Below are 16,181 nucleotides of genomic sequence, written 5' to 3' on the forward strand. Positions count from 1 at the left end.
TCGGTAAGTTTCCTCTTCAGGTTTGAGAGCCGGGCGTCTCTCAGTTTAGTCAAATATAATTCAGATGAACTCGTCAAACAGTCGCTGTAAAGAAGGACCTGCTATTTCATGTTTGGGGTGACGGTGATCAGCCAATCAGCGCCTTTGTTTTGGGGTCACAGAAAGGACGCCTGTGTTGCGCTGGCTGATAAGTTTTGTTTTTGAGTTAGTAGTGAGTGGCCAGGAGAAGCACATGTAGATATTTCTGGGGTGTATCTTTGTCGTCTGTGTCACCATCTGTGCATGTGTGCGTGCAGAGACATGTGAGTACAATGGTGTAAATGTTTACATATGTGTATTTCGGTGCCTTGGGTTTATATGAATGTTATCTGTTCTGGGATACTAATTTGAAATGCAGCATGTTAGCATAAAAAATCGTTAGCAGCATGCTAATGCCTAGTATTATTAGTGTTACATTACTATTGTGTTTATATGTCCTCACATGACACTGCACAATTATTATCGGAGTGTTTACAATGGTTGTGTGGTAGAGAATGATGATTGGGCTGCTGTTACTGAGACCCAGCAGTAAGAAGGCTGCTTTAATTTAATAAGGAGCTGATGTGTGTTATCTGGTATATTCTTTGGTTATTTGATATAAGCAGCTATATATATATACCTGGAGTGAAAGTTATACTAATTACCATTTATTAGTCTTACTAATTGCATCCTAGCACTGTTGTGTTTTTACTTGTATGCTGATATTTCCTTTTTTTATTCTTTATTGTAGAACCACACATACCCTCATGAAGACACAGACAATCATCTGCTAATAAACCCATTGAAGAGCACCAGAGCATTTGACTACATTCTTACCGATGCACCACAGCAGCAGTGCCGACCCTTTTGTTTTTTTTGTATGAGTTTTTTGGGATTATGGGGAACCATTCATAAATTTTAAATTTAAAATTTTAATTTAGGTTTTTGTATCGGCGGCTGACACAGCGGTCACCTATCCCCAACTAGCCATAGTTACAGTCCTAGTCGTCAATCCTCCATTACAGTCGCTGAGTTCTGCTCCGTAATCAGAGCTGTCACTTTCTGACGACCTCACAAATATTTAAAATGAATGACTCATAAAGATGCTTAATAAGAAGTGTGAGCAAAGAATTGACAGAGTACTTCATGTTCCAGGGGCGGAGCCAGATGTTGTAAACATCCGAGGCTCACTCTAAATCTATTTCTCCCAAGGATATTTCTATCCCATTTACCGGAGCTGTTTACACTACATTTCAAGACATTTCAGATAATAGAATGACTAAACATCTGTACATCATTTGGCAAAAACATGATAGTTGCCATGAAAATATCTAATTGTTCTTCAATTGTCTTTATCATTCTGAAACCAGAACACTATAGATTATAAATTATTGAAACACGCTCACTTTCCTATACACTATTGAAATTCTTTTAACATACAACATAAACACTCTCATATACACTATTGTAATGCTCTAACACACACTACTTAAATGCTCTAATATACTGTACACTATTACAACGCTCTAACACACACTACTTAAACGCTGTGAACAAGTGATAGAAAACTCTGCTCATTTCTCTGTGACGGAGCAGTTTTAGTGAGGAAAGTTGAAAGGACAGAGACTGACTGACTCTAAACATGAACACTGTACTTTGTGGTGTTTCAGGAGGAAAAGTACCTCAGTTATACTTTCATATCACTTTCATATTTTCTCCGTCAGCTTTGTATGAAACCCTGGAATGAAGACAGGAAGAAAATACTTTGTTCATGTTAGTTTATTCATCATGTAAAGCTTCAGTTTGTTCACACATCCCATCAGTAAAGTCTGTTCAAAGACTCTTGTTCAATGATTTCATCAACACATTCACTTCATCCACACAGAACCAGAATCTCAGCTATGTAAAAGAGAATTATGACTAATTGATTATGATTATGATAACATTTGGTCCGCCAAACTAATAAATGTATCTAGATTTCTTTACAAATGTCCACAAAGAGAACAAAGTGATAAAGGAGGTCTGGTGCTTTCTCTCTTCAGAGCCACGCAGTGGAAGAGAAACTAAATACACTTTTAGTTTGATTTGATTTCTATGTCACGCCAAACATTTGGCCCGTCCCACATAAGTTAAGAAAACACCTCTATTTAACAGACATCTTCCTGTCCCGCAGATACATAACGTGGAGAAATACAAGAATAACAAACAACAACTAATCATCTACAGATCCTCTTGGTAAAAATCTTTTTTAACATATCGTCCTGTTTCAACAATCAAAGGTAAAATAACAGATCTCAACTGAGCACATTGAGAGATTCTGGGGCTCCCCGAATGATTTTCTGAACAAACAAAAACATCTCATCACTTCTAAAACGTCAATACAGCACAAAAAAACTCAACCTAATTTACTAAAAACATTTAGGAAAGCAAATAAATGTTGAAGAAACTGACAAAAATGTTTGATAAAAGCAAAGAAAATAATTAGATATATATATATATAATAATAATATTTTTTGGGGCATTTTAGGCCTTTATTTGACAGGACAGCTGAAGAAAGAGGAGAGAGAGGGGGAACAACATGCAGCAAAGGGCCGCAGATCAGAGTCAAACCCGGGCCCGCTGCCTCGATGAGTAAACCTCCATATATGGGCAAACCGCTCTACCAACTGAGCTATCTGGGCGCCCAACATCTCATCACTTCTAAAACGTCAATACAAGCAAAAAAAAAAACGTCCAACAAATTTAGAAAAATGTCAATAAAAGCAAAAAAAAATAAGAAAAACCAACACAAACCAACCTAATCTCACAGAATTATGTGAAATGAACACGGCCCCTAAACTCAAAATCTGTGGCAGGTTCACAGAATAGCCAAAAATTCCGCGATGGGCCCGCGAAATAATTGCGTGAAATGAACAAGGCCGCTTAAGTTAAGGAAAAAGTCGTAGGTGGGCGGGACAACAGTGGTTTGCGTTTAGGAAAAGAACGGGACTGCCGTATTCAGCAGACAGGTTGGGTTTAGGAAAAGAACAATGGGACGGTTGGGTTTAGGAATCCTGACACTTTCAGGGTTTCATACTACTCGCTACCATTGTCGCTCCTAATGCTACGTCATCTTCTCATTGACTTTACCTTGGCATTGTTTTCCGTGGTGGCCACACAGAATTTTCACACATTCTGTCCCACCACCACGTAATGAGCTGTTAACAGTTTGTGATCATTTCACGGAATTCTGTGAGACCAGGCTCACAAAAACATGTAAACACATGAAAAACGTCGACAACAGTGACAAGAAAAGGTGAAAAAAAAAGTCAGAACAATCAGCTCTCAGCAACAACCATGGAGACTAAACAGGTCAAAGACTTAAAACACAGAATTTAACCCTTAAATGACTAATTCAGTTTACATAACTCAGCAGAGTCTCCAAAACAACTATAATAAAACCTTAGTCCAGCATAGAGCGGCTGAGTGAATGTGGTCTGGACTCTGTGGAGGAGAGTCATGGTTTCAGAGACGCTGTAGAAGGACAGAATACCTGCACTGTGATCCAGGTACACTCCTACTCTGGAGGACTCAGGACCTGAGACGGGAGTTTGGACTTTGTTGGACCAAAATGTATGAATGTTGTTGTAACAATATAACGCCCAAGATTCGTCATTGTATCCAAATCCACATTCATCCGACCCCCCTGCTCTGCTGATATTCTTGTATGCAACTGCTATATGAACTCCTCCTCTCCCTCTTATCTCCACCTCCCAGTAACAACGTCCAGTCAGACTCTCTCTACTCAGGACCTGATACCAGCCAGTGAATCTGTCTGGGTGACTAGAATAAGACTGTTGTTGACTCATGAATGTTGCTTTCCTGTTCCCCTCAGATAACAACAGCCATGTGTGCATTGTGTTTGGATCCAGTGTGATTTCACATGAATATTTTATATATTTATTTATATCCAGCTCTGGTCTTGGGCTCTGGTGGTGGCAGTAAAACGTCCACTTCTGTCCCTGTCAGTGAGACGTTTGTCCACTTCTCTCTCAGGACGTCCTGTAGTATATCTCTGACTTCTGACACGGCTGCTGTCACGTCCTCAAAGCAGCTCAGAGGACGGATATGGATGCTGGATGTAGATTGGCTGAGTGGTGACAGTGAGGGGTAGTTGTGAAGAAACTGGTTGTGATCCTCTGTGTGTGAGAGCTTCTCCAGCTCAGCGTCTTTCCTCTTCAGCTCAGTGATCTCCTGCTCCAGCTTCTCCTGAAGCTCTTTGACTCGACTCACTTCACTTTTCTGCTGGGATCTGACCTGCTGCTTCACATCAGAGCTTCTTTTCTCCAGGAGACGGATCAGCTCAGTGAAGATCTTCTTGCTGTCCTCCACTGCTTTAACAGCAGAGAGATTGATGGCCTCCGCCTGCTGTTGAAGCAGCTTCACATCTTTCTCTCTGTCCTGGATTCTCTGCAGGATGCTTTGTCGACTCCCCTCGAGCTTTTTCTGCCTCTCAGTCCTTTTTGCTGCAGCTGAGACTGTGTCGTGGCCTTTATGTTCCTCCATTAAGCAGAGATAACAGATAAGCTGCTGATCAGTACGGCAGAAAATCTTCATCACCTCATCATGACGAGAGCAGACGTTCTCCTGGAGCTTCTTGGACGGCTCCACCAGCTTGTGTTTCTTGAATGTCTCTGATTCAAAATGAAACTGAAGATGTTTTTCACAATAAGAAGCCAGACAATGCAGACAGGACTTGTGTGCTTTGAGTTTTCTCCCAGTGCAGACATCACAGGCCACATCTTCAGCTCCAGCATAGCAGTGATCAGCAGGAGCAGCTTGGAGTTCAGTCTTCTTCAGCTCCTCCACTAAATCTTCTAACATGGTGCTTTTCAGCAGGACAGGCCTCTGTGTGAACGTCTTCCTGCACTGAGGACAGCTGTAGCTGTACTTACGATCCTCTCCATCCCAGTGGCTTCTAATACAGTTCATGAAGTAGCTGTGTCCACAGGGAGTAGTCACCGGATCCTTCAGTAGATCCAGACAGATGGAACAAGAGAAGGTTTCCCAGTCCAGCTGAAGTCCTTTCTGCGCCATTTCACCTCTCAGTGATGACTGTGACTTACTGTATGTGTAACTGTCTTATCAAGGGATCCAGGTTCAAGGTTCAGCTTTATTGTCATTACACAATAAAGGGAGGGGTTATCAAGCTTTGATTCCTGCCAGGATGAGGAGTGGCACCTTGACTTTGGACTTTGTTTCCTCATTTTAAATGACATCTCTGACTCTTACTCAAAGAGTCTTAAATTTCCCTTTTCCTGGTTTAAAATGAACTGAAAGTGTTATGTGGGAGCAGGGAACGTGGACCCAAACGCAAAGAGAGGGAGGCCGGCAGGCAGGAGATGGTCGAACTCAGGGATTCATTAACAAAAAGCGGCAGTACAAAGACTGGGAAACACTCAGAGTCACGCAGGGAAAAAACCAAAAGCAACAGACAAATCCACAACAGGCTGACGGCAACACACAGGCAGGAACGAACAGGAACAAATGCAAAATGATCTGACAAGAAACAAAGGGAACACAGAGGCTAAATACATGAGGTGATGGGTAAATCAGAAACAGGTGAGACAACAGGTGAAGCACATCAGGGCGGGGCAGGACAATCACAAAGTAGGGAAAACACAGGAAGTAAATTGGACGAGACAAGACAGAAAACCAGACTATCAAAATAAAACAGGAAACAGAAAAGACAGAAAACATGAAACTTGACACAACACCAGACTACACAAGGGAGAACAGGGAACACAGGAATTAACCAAAACACACAATACACAGAACGGAATACATCAACACAATAGGGAACAGGAATATGCAGAATATACAAACACAGGAAACATACAGAAATCAATAAGGCAACAGAAGTCAACAAACAGGCAACAGAAATGGGACAAAATGCAACGCAAAACACTGAAACCATAACAGAAAGATATCAAACTAAACTGTCATCCATCCATCTTCATCCGCTTATCCGGTATCGGGTCTTCTTAAACTGTCATAAAAACCTTAAATTGCTGTATAATAATCTCCCAATCCTAGAATGTGTGTAAAAGGTGTCAGAGATAAGTACTCTGAACACAGTTGCATAAGAAGATGCCATTTTATCCCCTTTGTTATTTTCTCTGTAAACCACTGAGTTTAAAATCCAACATCAGGGCGGGACTGGGACAAAAAATCAGCCCTGGCATTTTTGGCCCAGGCGGCCCACACCCACCGTGATTGGTCAGACACATTCCCTGCAGACAGTCTTCTTAAAATATGCATGCATTCTGTGATATGAGTTGCCTAGTGTTCTGCGTTCATGTGATAGTTTGGAACTTTCAAGAGGGGTCTCAAGACTTATCTGTTGATCTTACGCTTAAATAATTAATTCATTCTTTAAGTTATGATTTGTATATTTATGGTATTTGTTTTTTATTATTATTGATATTTTATATAATTGCCATTATTCAGTGTGCCGATGTGCTGCAATAGCAGCAATATGCAGAATGACTTTTATCCTTCATACTTATTTGCCACATCCCACTACTAGTCAAGGAGCATTGCCAACACATGCACATAAATACATCAAAACGTGTGCAATGATCAGGAATGGTGTGCTATGACTTTTCTAAGAGATTTGCCGTGCGGTTTTCATAAAATCAGCAAAAAACAGTGTGAAATTTTCCCATAGACTTTAATGGGAAATCTTAGGGGAAATTGCTTAACATAGCTCAAAACAACCTCTATTTGGGGCCATACTGTATTGCCATACTTTAATGTAGAAAAATAATTAAAAGTTTAAACCGAACACAAGACTTTGGCCTTCATTGGGCTGAATGGGCATTCTGATATCAAGCACGGTTTCTACCAAATCACAGTTTATGTATCGTCCAGTTTTCAGACTGTTTCAGATTTTCCAATATGTGTATATGGGGACGGAATGTTGAGAGTTAGAGGGGAGGACAGAGGAGGGAGCTGCAATATAATTCTCTGAAAAATGTCCAAACACATTGCACTCTCTTCTACAGTTTTCACTCTTCATACATCATTGTTGGTTAAAATGTAGGAACATTTGTGACCATCGCAAACATGTAACTATGGAATCCACTGGACTTAAACTTTTGGCTCTGTTCATACCAACTGCCGATAGAAACAATGAAACAAATTATCTGGAAGGACGCAGACGGTTCCCTGTTTGTTACCTGCTCTGTGTCGCATATATTTGACACCACAAACATAAAAACCACATCAATGCGTTCGCCAGATTTTTATCTCTCTTGTAATGATAATATTTTTGCCGTTTGGACCCATGTTTTTTGAATTACAGAACAAACTTAAGAGGTATAATTATCATTAAATGGATTAAATGTTTGACTCATGGAAGATACTGTCTCCCCCTCCCTCCTCTACTCCCTCACTCTAGAAATCACCATAGCAAGTTCTGACACATAAACCTATCAGGTAGACTCTTTACTATAGGCCGTGTTGTCCTCACTTTTCAGGACATGTCAAACAGCAGATTTACTGTTAGCTAGTGTTATTCGGATGTGCACCAAGTAGTAGGCACACTGTCAAAATTTCTTGCGAAATTTTCTAGTTGTTATTACAGTTTTTCTCAATTGTTTACACACAATTACTGGTACTTGAGACACAATGACCACAACATGTAACTCATGCTCCAACCCCCTTAACCAATTCTGCTGAACTACAAGCACAATTCCTGCTTTACACTCAAATTTCAGTTCTAAAACACACTTTTTTCAAAACACTACACACAATTTCTCTGCATTTGGCACAATTTTCATGCAGAAAATCTCTTGTTTTCACAAGAAACACACTAACATTCAAATATGAACACTGACTCATCACATGGGCAAACACCCATCACACAGTTTTACAATTAGCAATCAGAGCTTTAGCATAAAAGGGCAACAGGTGAGCTCTTCTGTTTTGGAGCAATGGATGCCAACATTGGAAACAGAGGCAGAGCCAGAGGAGTGAGAGTAAGAGGAGGAGGACGGGGAGGACGGGGAGGACGAGGACGAGGAAGGGGAAGGCCAAGGATCGTAATCTCTGATGAGATCCGAGCCACTTTGGTTGATCATGTGGTCAACCATGGTCTAACAATGAGGGAAGCTGGGAAAAGAGTACAGCCAAATTTGAGCAGGTACACTGTAGGATCCATCATCCAGACTTTCCGAAATGAGAATAGGTAAGAAATACTCTCACTAGAAAATTGCAGTACTACATATCAATACAGTACTCAGTGAGTACAGTAGTACAGTATTGCCTGTGGACTGTTCTGTAGGACTGTAAAAATAAAGTGTGTTTCAAGTATTTGGGAAATGTATTCCTACTTTGTATTTACAGTATTTTACTATTTGTTTGGCAGAACTGAAAGATTACCAACACAAGGTGGTCGGGAACGTCTTCTGTCTCCTGAACAGGAAACTGAAATAATCAACATGGTCCTAGAAAATAACGCCATAACATTACGGCAAATACAAAGAAAAATCCTAGAAAACAATGAGATGTTTCAAAATATTGATAGGGTAAGCTTATCAACACTGGACCGTGTCTTGCGCAGAAATAATCTGAGGATGAAGCAGGTCTACAGGGTGCCATTTGAACGCAATTCAGAAAGAAATTGCGACATAACTATGTGCAAGTGAGTCCTATACAATCCCACAATTGATGCATACTCTCAACACTGTATAAATTATACATATTTCAGTATTGTAATCATAATGATTGTGCTCCACAATAGTGACCACTCATGTCTATATCTGATATTGTCATGTGTGTTTCAGAGAGTCCTCGAGCTAGAGGTGGCTGCAGTGGAGCACCAGTTCATCTTCATTGATGAGGTTGGATTCAACCTCACAAAAAGACGAAGGAGGGGAAGGAATATCATCGGCCAGCGTGCCATTGTTGAAGTCCCTGGCCAGGGGGCGGAGGGAAGATGGGGGAAAAGGAAAAAAGGGAGAGAGCAAAACCCCCCAACACCCACCCCAACCATAACCACACTTTGCCTCCCTCCCAACCGTGCATTTGATCAATGGGTTTTGGGGGGGGGGGGGAGACCCCAGGGGGGGGCCCCCTGGGGGCCCCAACACTGTTTATTACGTTCCTGGACACCCTACCCAACACACTCATTCCACCAGATCAGGTAGATGGCCCAGAGCAGCTCAGGTATGTTGTCATTTGGGACAACGTAAGTTTCCACAGGGCTGCTCTGGTTCATAACTGGTTCACTGCCCACCCACGCTTTTTAGTTGTTTATCTCCCTCCATATTCTCCATTCCTCAATCCTATTGAGGAATTTTTTTTCTGCCTGGAGATGGAAAGTGTACGACAGAAATCCACAAACGTGTATACCTCTTCTTTTTTTTTTTATGTAACTGTATACAGTAAATTCTTCTGTTGTTTTGTATGTAGACCACTGTATGTGCAACTTTGTGTTGGTTTGGAATGGGATGTACACAGTGTACATTGTTTTTGTGGGAAAAATAAAACATATTTTTGTTACCGTGTATTTGTGTTTTCTGAGTATAAGAACAATATTCTCAAGTATTTTACAACACACTTATGTACTGTCTGTAGTAAGTGTAACACTGAACCAAAAAAAAGGCCTAAGTCATTATGATGAATGGAGAAGTGTTTTCAGTGTTTTACATTGAGCACATCAGTGTTCATCTGGTTCTTATAAATGTCTATTCATGTGATGGTTTGTGTGTGTCATTTGAAAACAAAATACCCTTTTGAGAAGAAATAACATTATTTTGAATGTAAAGTTTAATTTTGCAGGAGCATTGAGGAGTTTTGCCCATTGTGTGTGTGTTCTTTGGAATTGTGTGTAGAGTTCTGAGAATATGAGGCATGCTTTCAGAAAATGTGTGTAAACAATCGAGAAAAACTGTATTACTATTTTGCTTAATATTTGCTTAGGAACTTTTAAAAACAGTTTACTGTTAATTTTAACTATTGTAAGATTCATATTTTGTCACTTTGTCTGCTAAATACATGAACCATAACCCTTCCCAAAAGCTACAATAAAGCTGAGAGTATATGCCCTGTAAAAAAAGCACCAATACAAGAGAAGCTAATTAAGCAATTCAAGGAACACTGATGCTTTACTTGTATCAATGCTGATTTTATAGATCACACAGACTTTTCAGCTAACCAACAGGCCAACCGCTAGCATTTTCAATGTAAGCTTAAACAGTTAGGTTACCTGACAGCCACTAACTTTAATGTTACAACCAAATTGCTTGTTGTCGTTATGACGTGAGTGCACATTACACACACACACACACACACACACACACACACACACACACACACACACACACAGAGCCTCCGTCCTTTCCTGAGAGTCCCTATTAGGGAACAACATTAGGGAAATTAATTACAAGATGTCTGCTTGTGAATATATAATTTGGCAAATAGAATGATGTTGTATAATACATCTGCGATGCTAACATACACCCTCTTCTAATGGATGAAGCCTTGGCCTGGAAGAGAGGTCGTCAGGTGGTCCCCAACCTTTTTTGTGTGTTTCAACCCTTAACCACAACACCCTCCAGTTGGCGGGTCAGCAGTGACTGTCCAGGTCACTGCCCCTCTCCTCCAGGCTTCCAGCTTGTGTCCTCTCTCTTGTGCCAGAGCCAGCAGGAGGCTCTCTCTGACGCTTCTCCCAGCCTACGAACGGCTGCTTTCCTCAAGTGGCCTCTGAGTCCAACCTTTGTCAATAGATTTCACAGATTGAGCTGGGAATCCTCGACATCCGACTTCCACCGTCATCAGCCATGTTGTCCACCCCTTGTCCCGGCAGTTGCTGGTATTTGGCTTTTTTCCTCTCTGCAGCTTCCTCACAGCCCTCCTCCCACGGCACCATCAACTCCACCAGGATGATCTTCTTTCCCTCTAGAGACCACATGATGATATCGGGCCTCAGAGTTGTGGACAGTACCGCTTCGGGGAAGTGGAGTTTCCGCCCGAGGTCGACCTCCATTTCCCATCCCTTGGCTGACTGCAGGAGATTCTGCCTGGCTTGGTTGTGGATGACAGGTCTTTGAACCTCTTTCACAAAGTTGATGGTGCTCAGCAGTGGTCTTGCTTTGGCTAGTTGTTTCTTCCTCCTTTCTTGCTCCAGGATGTCTGCGAGCACTGCCAACACTTTGTCATGGCGCCACCCGTATCTCCCCTGTGTCAATGCGATCTTACACCCTGACAGAATGTGCGCCATTGTTCCTTTCCCACCGCACAACCTGCACAGTGGGTCCTCCCTCATCCCCCACTTGTGCAAATTGACTGGGGTTGGTAAGGTGTCATACACTGCTCGGAGTAGAAAGGCTATACAGAAGGGCTCCAGCCGCCACAGTTCACTCCATGTGATGGTTCTCTTGGGAAGGTCCCACCTCGTTCAGGCACCTGGAGTCGCAAGCTCGATGGATTTTGCTCTTCTCCCTTCTTCCTCGAGGTTTCGGACTTCATCCTGAATCCTAGTTCTCTTCTCCTTAGGGGTGGACTTTGACCACTGCTGGAAATGTGCTGTTCCTGTTTTCCTGTGCAAGGGTTTCCGATGATGTCTTTGGTCCTGAGAGAATATTCTGCCTGGTTAATTGCCGTGCTGGCGGCCCACTTGCGACCAGATCTTGTTCTGACTCCTGCTTCCCTGGTGAGTTGGTCTCGAGAGTCCCTATATGTCAGGGACAGTCTGCATTCGGCGACTTTAAACTCCACCACTGATGACAGGAAAAGCTGAAGCTGGCCCGACCTTATGTAGAGCCTCACGGATGTAAAGCTCGGCGGTATTCCCAACCATCTTCTTAGGTGCTTGTTGAACTTCCTCTCCATTTCTTCAACAGTTGATAGGAGCACCTCATATATGATGAGAAGCCACATGAGTCTCGGGAGCAGGCCATGTTGGTAGATCTAGCACTTGTATTTCCCAGGCAGGCCAGACTTGTCAATCTTCAACCATTCTTCAACTTGTTTTCCAGTGCTGGAGATGCTGTTCTTGTCTGACAGGGAATCATCATACCACTTTCCAAGGCATCTAATTGGGTTCCCCTGGATGTTTGGGATCACTTCCCCTTGAACAAGCAGTTTGAACTTTCCAGATGTTTTACCCTTTTGGATCACCAGGCTCCTTGATTTCTTGGGCTTAAAGACCATCTTTGCCCAAGTGGCCATGCGATCCAGTTCTGCCAGGACCCATCTTGCCCGCACCTGAGTTGGTGTTATCACTGTAAGATCATCCATAAATGCCCTGAAAACTGGCTGTTGCCCTCCTGCTGCGGTCTTTGGCCCTCTTGACTTTGTACTTGCTGCGGAGATGATCAGGTTCATTCCCATGATGAACAAGATGGGAGAGATTGTGCATCCTGTCACTATCCCCTTCTCAACTGGCTGCCACTTTGTTGTAACCTTGGCGGACTGGAATCGTAGCTTGATGATCTCAGGTAACTGGGATGTGGTAGTAGTCCAAAGCATCTTGGATCAAGTTATGGGGAATAGACCCATATGCATTTGCAAAGTCAAGCCAGACAACTTTTAGGCTGCCTTTCTTCTCCTTTGCTTCTTGGATAAGTTGGCTGAGGACCCCTGTATGCTCCAAGCACCCTTCAACACCCTTTTGGATAGAGGTGTTAATATATCCATTCTGGGTCATGTAAGTGCTCATTCTCTTCTTAAGCACCGCAAAGAAAATCTTTCCCTCCACACTAAGTAGGGAGATAGTTCGAAACTGGCTGATCTGTATGGATCCCTGTTCTTTGGGCACAAAGCACCCTTCCGCCCTTCTCCAGCTTGTTGGAATGGTTCCCTTGGACCAAATTACCAGCATAAGCTTCTACAGCCTTCGGAGGAGCTTAGGGCATTTTTTGTATACTTTGTATGGTATACCACTGGGGCCTGGAGCAGAAGATGATCTTGTGTGCTTGAATACATCTTGAACCTCTCTCCATGATCGACACTCTGTGCTGAGGGATGTGGTAGGTGGGTTGATGTTAGTAAGCCCGTGATTTCCTTCCAGGGCATCGTCTCGTGAAGGGTCACTGAATGTCTCCTCAACAGACGGCTCCACCTCCTCTTTGGAACTTATTAGAGTCCCCGACCTCGTCTCCCCCAGAAGTGATTTAGTAAAGCGGTATGGGTCCTTTACAAACTGGGCTCGTGCAGCTTCTTGCTTCTTCCGCCCCTGTTTGAACCTCTCAGCTCTTCTTGTTTGGATGAGCTGCGCGCAGAGGCTGGCTAGCAGCTCTTTTATTCCTTCCTTTTCATCTGTGCTAGCCAGTTTGAATTGCTTTCTTTCTCTTCGGTTGTTCTGCTTTTCTGGTCTTGCTTTATTCTCTCTCCTTGGCACTGTTCCAAACCGTTCCTTTGCCACGGTCTTGACTCCGACTCAAACCTTTTTGGACTCAGTCTTGACTTGGTCTTGACTAGTCCTGGTCTTGGACTCAACAAAGGTGGTCTTGACTATAGCCCTTCTGTAATGTATAGGGCGATGTCAAACTGGAACATATTACCACTGCATTAAACACAGATTACAAGTGAGATCAGTTTCAAAAATTGAGTTAAATTAGCAATTATTCAAACAGAAATCATCTTAAAGTGCATATTATAGTGGGGATGTGAATATGGATTAATATTGTGTTGTTTACCTAAGTACGGACACTAGTGTACACTGGTCCAGTGTCTATTGCTTACTTGTGCCAAACGTTTGTTGAGAAGGAAATGACAATGCATTATAAAACTATATTTTATTGATAATGTGGAATTATTAAAGGTCCAATATGTAATATATTTACTGTAATAAATCCAAAAATGACCCCAATGTGTCATCAGATATTAAGGAAACATGCTAAGTTGAAATACTGCCTTTTCTGACAACAATGCTAATGCCAGTATATATACACACACACACACACACACACACACACACACAATGCCAGTATTTTCTCCTTTTGAAATCTCCGTTGCGTGACGTTTCGGCCTGTGTGTTGTTATCAACTGCCCAGTTTGACAGCCAGGCCGGGTTGCCAGATATGCCTGTAAACACGCAAACCCAGTGCACTACAGCTGTAATGTTAGTACAGCCATGAAAGCAGCAAATAAACTAAAAAACAGGATCAACAGAGATAGATTCTACTAGACATAAAAAACCCTGGCATGTTTCTACCAGTTGCGATCAGAAATGTAATAAACCATGGGTAGATATTGGAAATGTATTTGTAATCAGAGCTAAAGCTTCTCTGACAATATGTGTGAGTTCATTTTGGTATAAATTATTTCCTGAGAAAAATTTAAAAAGGCATTTGTTTTTGTGCAGAATGAGTAAAGAATCCCTCCGTAGTAACACATCATATTACTAAATATTTTGAGCAAAAAAAGTCTAAATGTTTTGAGAAAAACGGCAAAATAATTTGAGAAAAAAAGTTGAAATATTTTGACTTGGAGATGGACACAGCTTAGAGCCCAAAAGGATGCCTAGTTGGCTAATTTCCACCTGAACAGGTAACGTTAGCTTCAGGCTAATTTATCACGGCTACAAGGGATGAGCATTTTATGCAATTTCAATATTTGTGTTCTCACATTGAATTATGTAGCTAGAGTACTCGAGTTGGTTACTCACTAAAACAACTGAGACACTGCCAGTAAAGATCTTAACTGTTACACAACACAATGAATCTGACTGCACATTGTACTGTGTGTGATTGTGGTTGTAACAAATAAATAAAAAAATATATTTTAAATTTTGACAAGATTAATCAGAAATTATCTCATCATCAAAAAAGTGGAAATATTTTAAGAAAAAAAAGTCAAAATACTTTAAGAAAAAAAGTCGACAATTTTTGAGAAAAAAAGTCAAAATATTTATTATTCATCATCATCAATAAAACACAATTGAAACATCTTAGAAGACAGCGGTGATTTTTATTCTTAATAAATGAAAACAATAAATATTTAACACGATCACATTTCATAGTTTTAATCTGAGACTTGGGAGGCCCGGAGAAAATAAAAGACTTTAAATTATTACAAAATATATAATCGTGTGAAACTCTTTTATGGTTCTTATATTCACAGCAGGTTTCATCCTGTTAACAGACAGAATATATAAACAGATACTTACATTCACATTAAACTAATGTTAAGCACGTTCATGAAATCGTCTTCGGCTCGAACATAGTAATAGTAGCTATTATGGATTTCTGTTCTGAAATTATTTTGACTTTTTTTTCTTAAAATATTTTGACTTTTTTTCTCCAAATATTTTGACTTTTTTCTCCCGAAATATTACTTTTTTCTCCCTCAAAATATTTTGACTTTTTTTCTCAAATTATTTAGGCTGTATTTCTCAAAAATATTTTGACATTTTTTCTTAAAATAGTTTGACTTTCTTTCTGAAAATATTTCGACGTTTGTCTGACAACATGAGTTCTTTTCGGGATGAATTATTTCCTGAGAAAAATATAAAGAGGCATTTTATTTTTGTGCAGAATGAGTGAAGAATCCCTCCATAGTAACACAGCATATTACTAAATATTTTGAGAAAAAAAAAGTCAAAATAATTTAAGAGAAAGTCGAAATATTTTGAGAAAAAAAGGCTAAATAATTTGATAAAAGAAATCCATAATAGCTACTATTACTCTGTAGTTCGTGTCATTTTAATTTACAGACTTAAAACTTTAACAGTTAACAGTTTAGACTTGCAGTGAATAAAGAGAGCAAACATGCACTAAACCTTTTCATTTAGTCTCCATAGTTATGATATCGTAATGTATCAGAGGAGTTGCTTTATTGTGATATTATCGGTATTGTAAAGCCATGTATCGTATCGTGATTATGAGAGAAGTTCTTGACGTTACGAGGGAACGCTCTCCATCGATTGGTTCATGTTGTCTCAAACACCTCTGGAGCATAAAAACTAAAGAAATATCCCTTTAAAGTTTCTGTAGAACAGATACAAAATGTGACATCAATTTGCTATTTTTGTCACTTTTTCCAACGTTTAGTTTTTGCTTTTTCTGACGTTTAAGTTTGTAAGACTGACGCAGCATTTCATTGTTACTTTAACAGAGCATTAGTAAAATGCTCATATATGCTTGTTACACACACAGGGACGCACAGCAGCACAC

The 16,181-nt window shown here is 40.9% G+C and overlaps 1 long non-coding RNA gene and 1 pseudogene across 1 annotated transcript; one reads left to right on the plus strand and one right to left on the minus strand.

Annotated features, from left to right (window-relative positions):
• Positions 1 to 3,202: 3,202 nt before the first annotated feature.
• Positions 3,203 to 5,564, minus strand: LOC120563001 (annotated as a pseudogene).
• A 2,658-nt stretch (positions 5,565 to 8,222) lies between these two features.
• LOC120563039 lies at positions 8,223 to 8,953 on the plus strand. Its single transcript, XR_005639905.1, has 3 exons — positions 8,223 to 8,248; positions 8,429 to 8,704; positions 8,847 to 8,953. It is a non-coding gene; the product is annotated as an uncharacterized LOC120563039 (long non-coding RNA).
• The last annotated feature ends 7,228 nt before the right edge of the window (positions 8,954 to 16,181 follow it).

This window comes from Perca fluviatilis, chromosome 7, assembly GCF_010015445.1.
Source record: "Perca fluviatilis chromosome 7, GENO_Pfluv_1.0, whole genome shotgun sequence".
In the NCBI taxonomy this organism is placed as follows: Eukaryota; Metazoa; Chordata; class Actinopteri; order Perciformes; family Percidae; genus Perca; species Perca fluviatilis.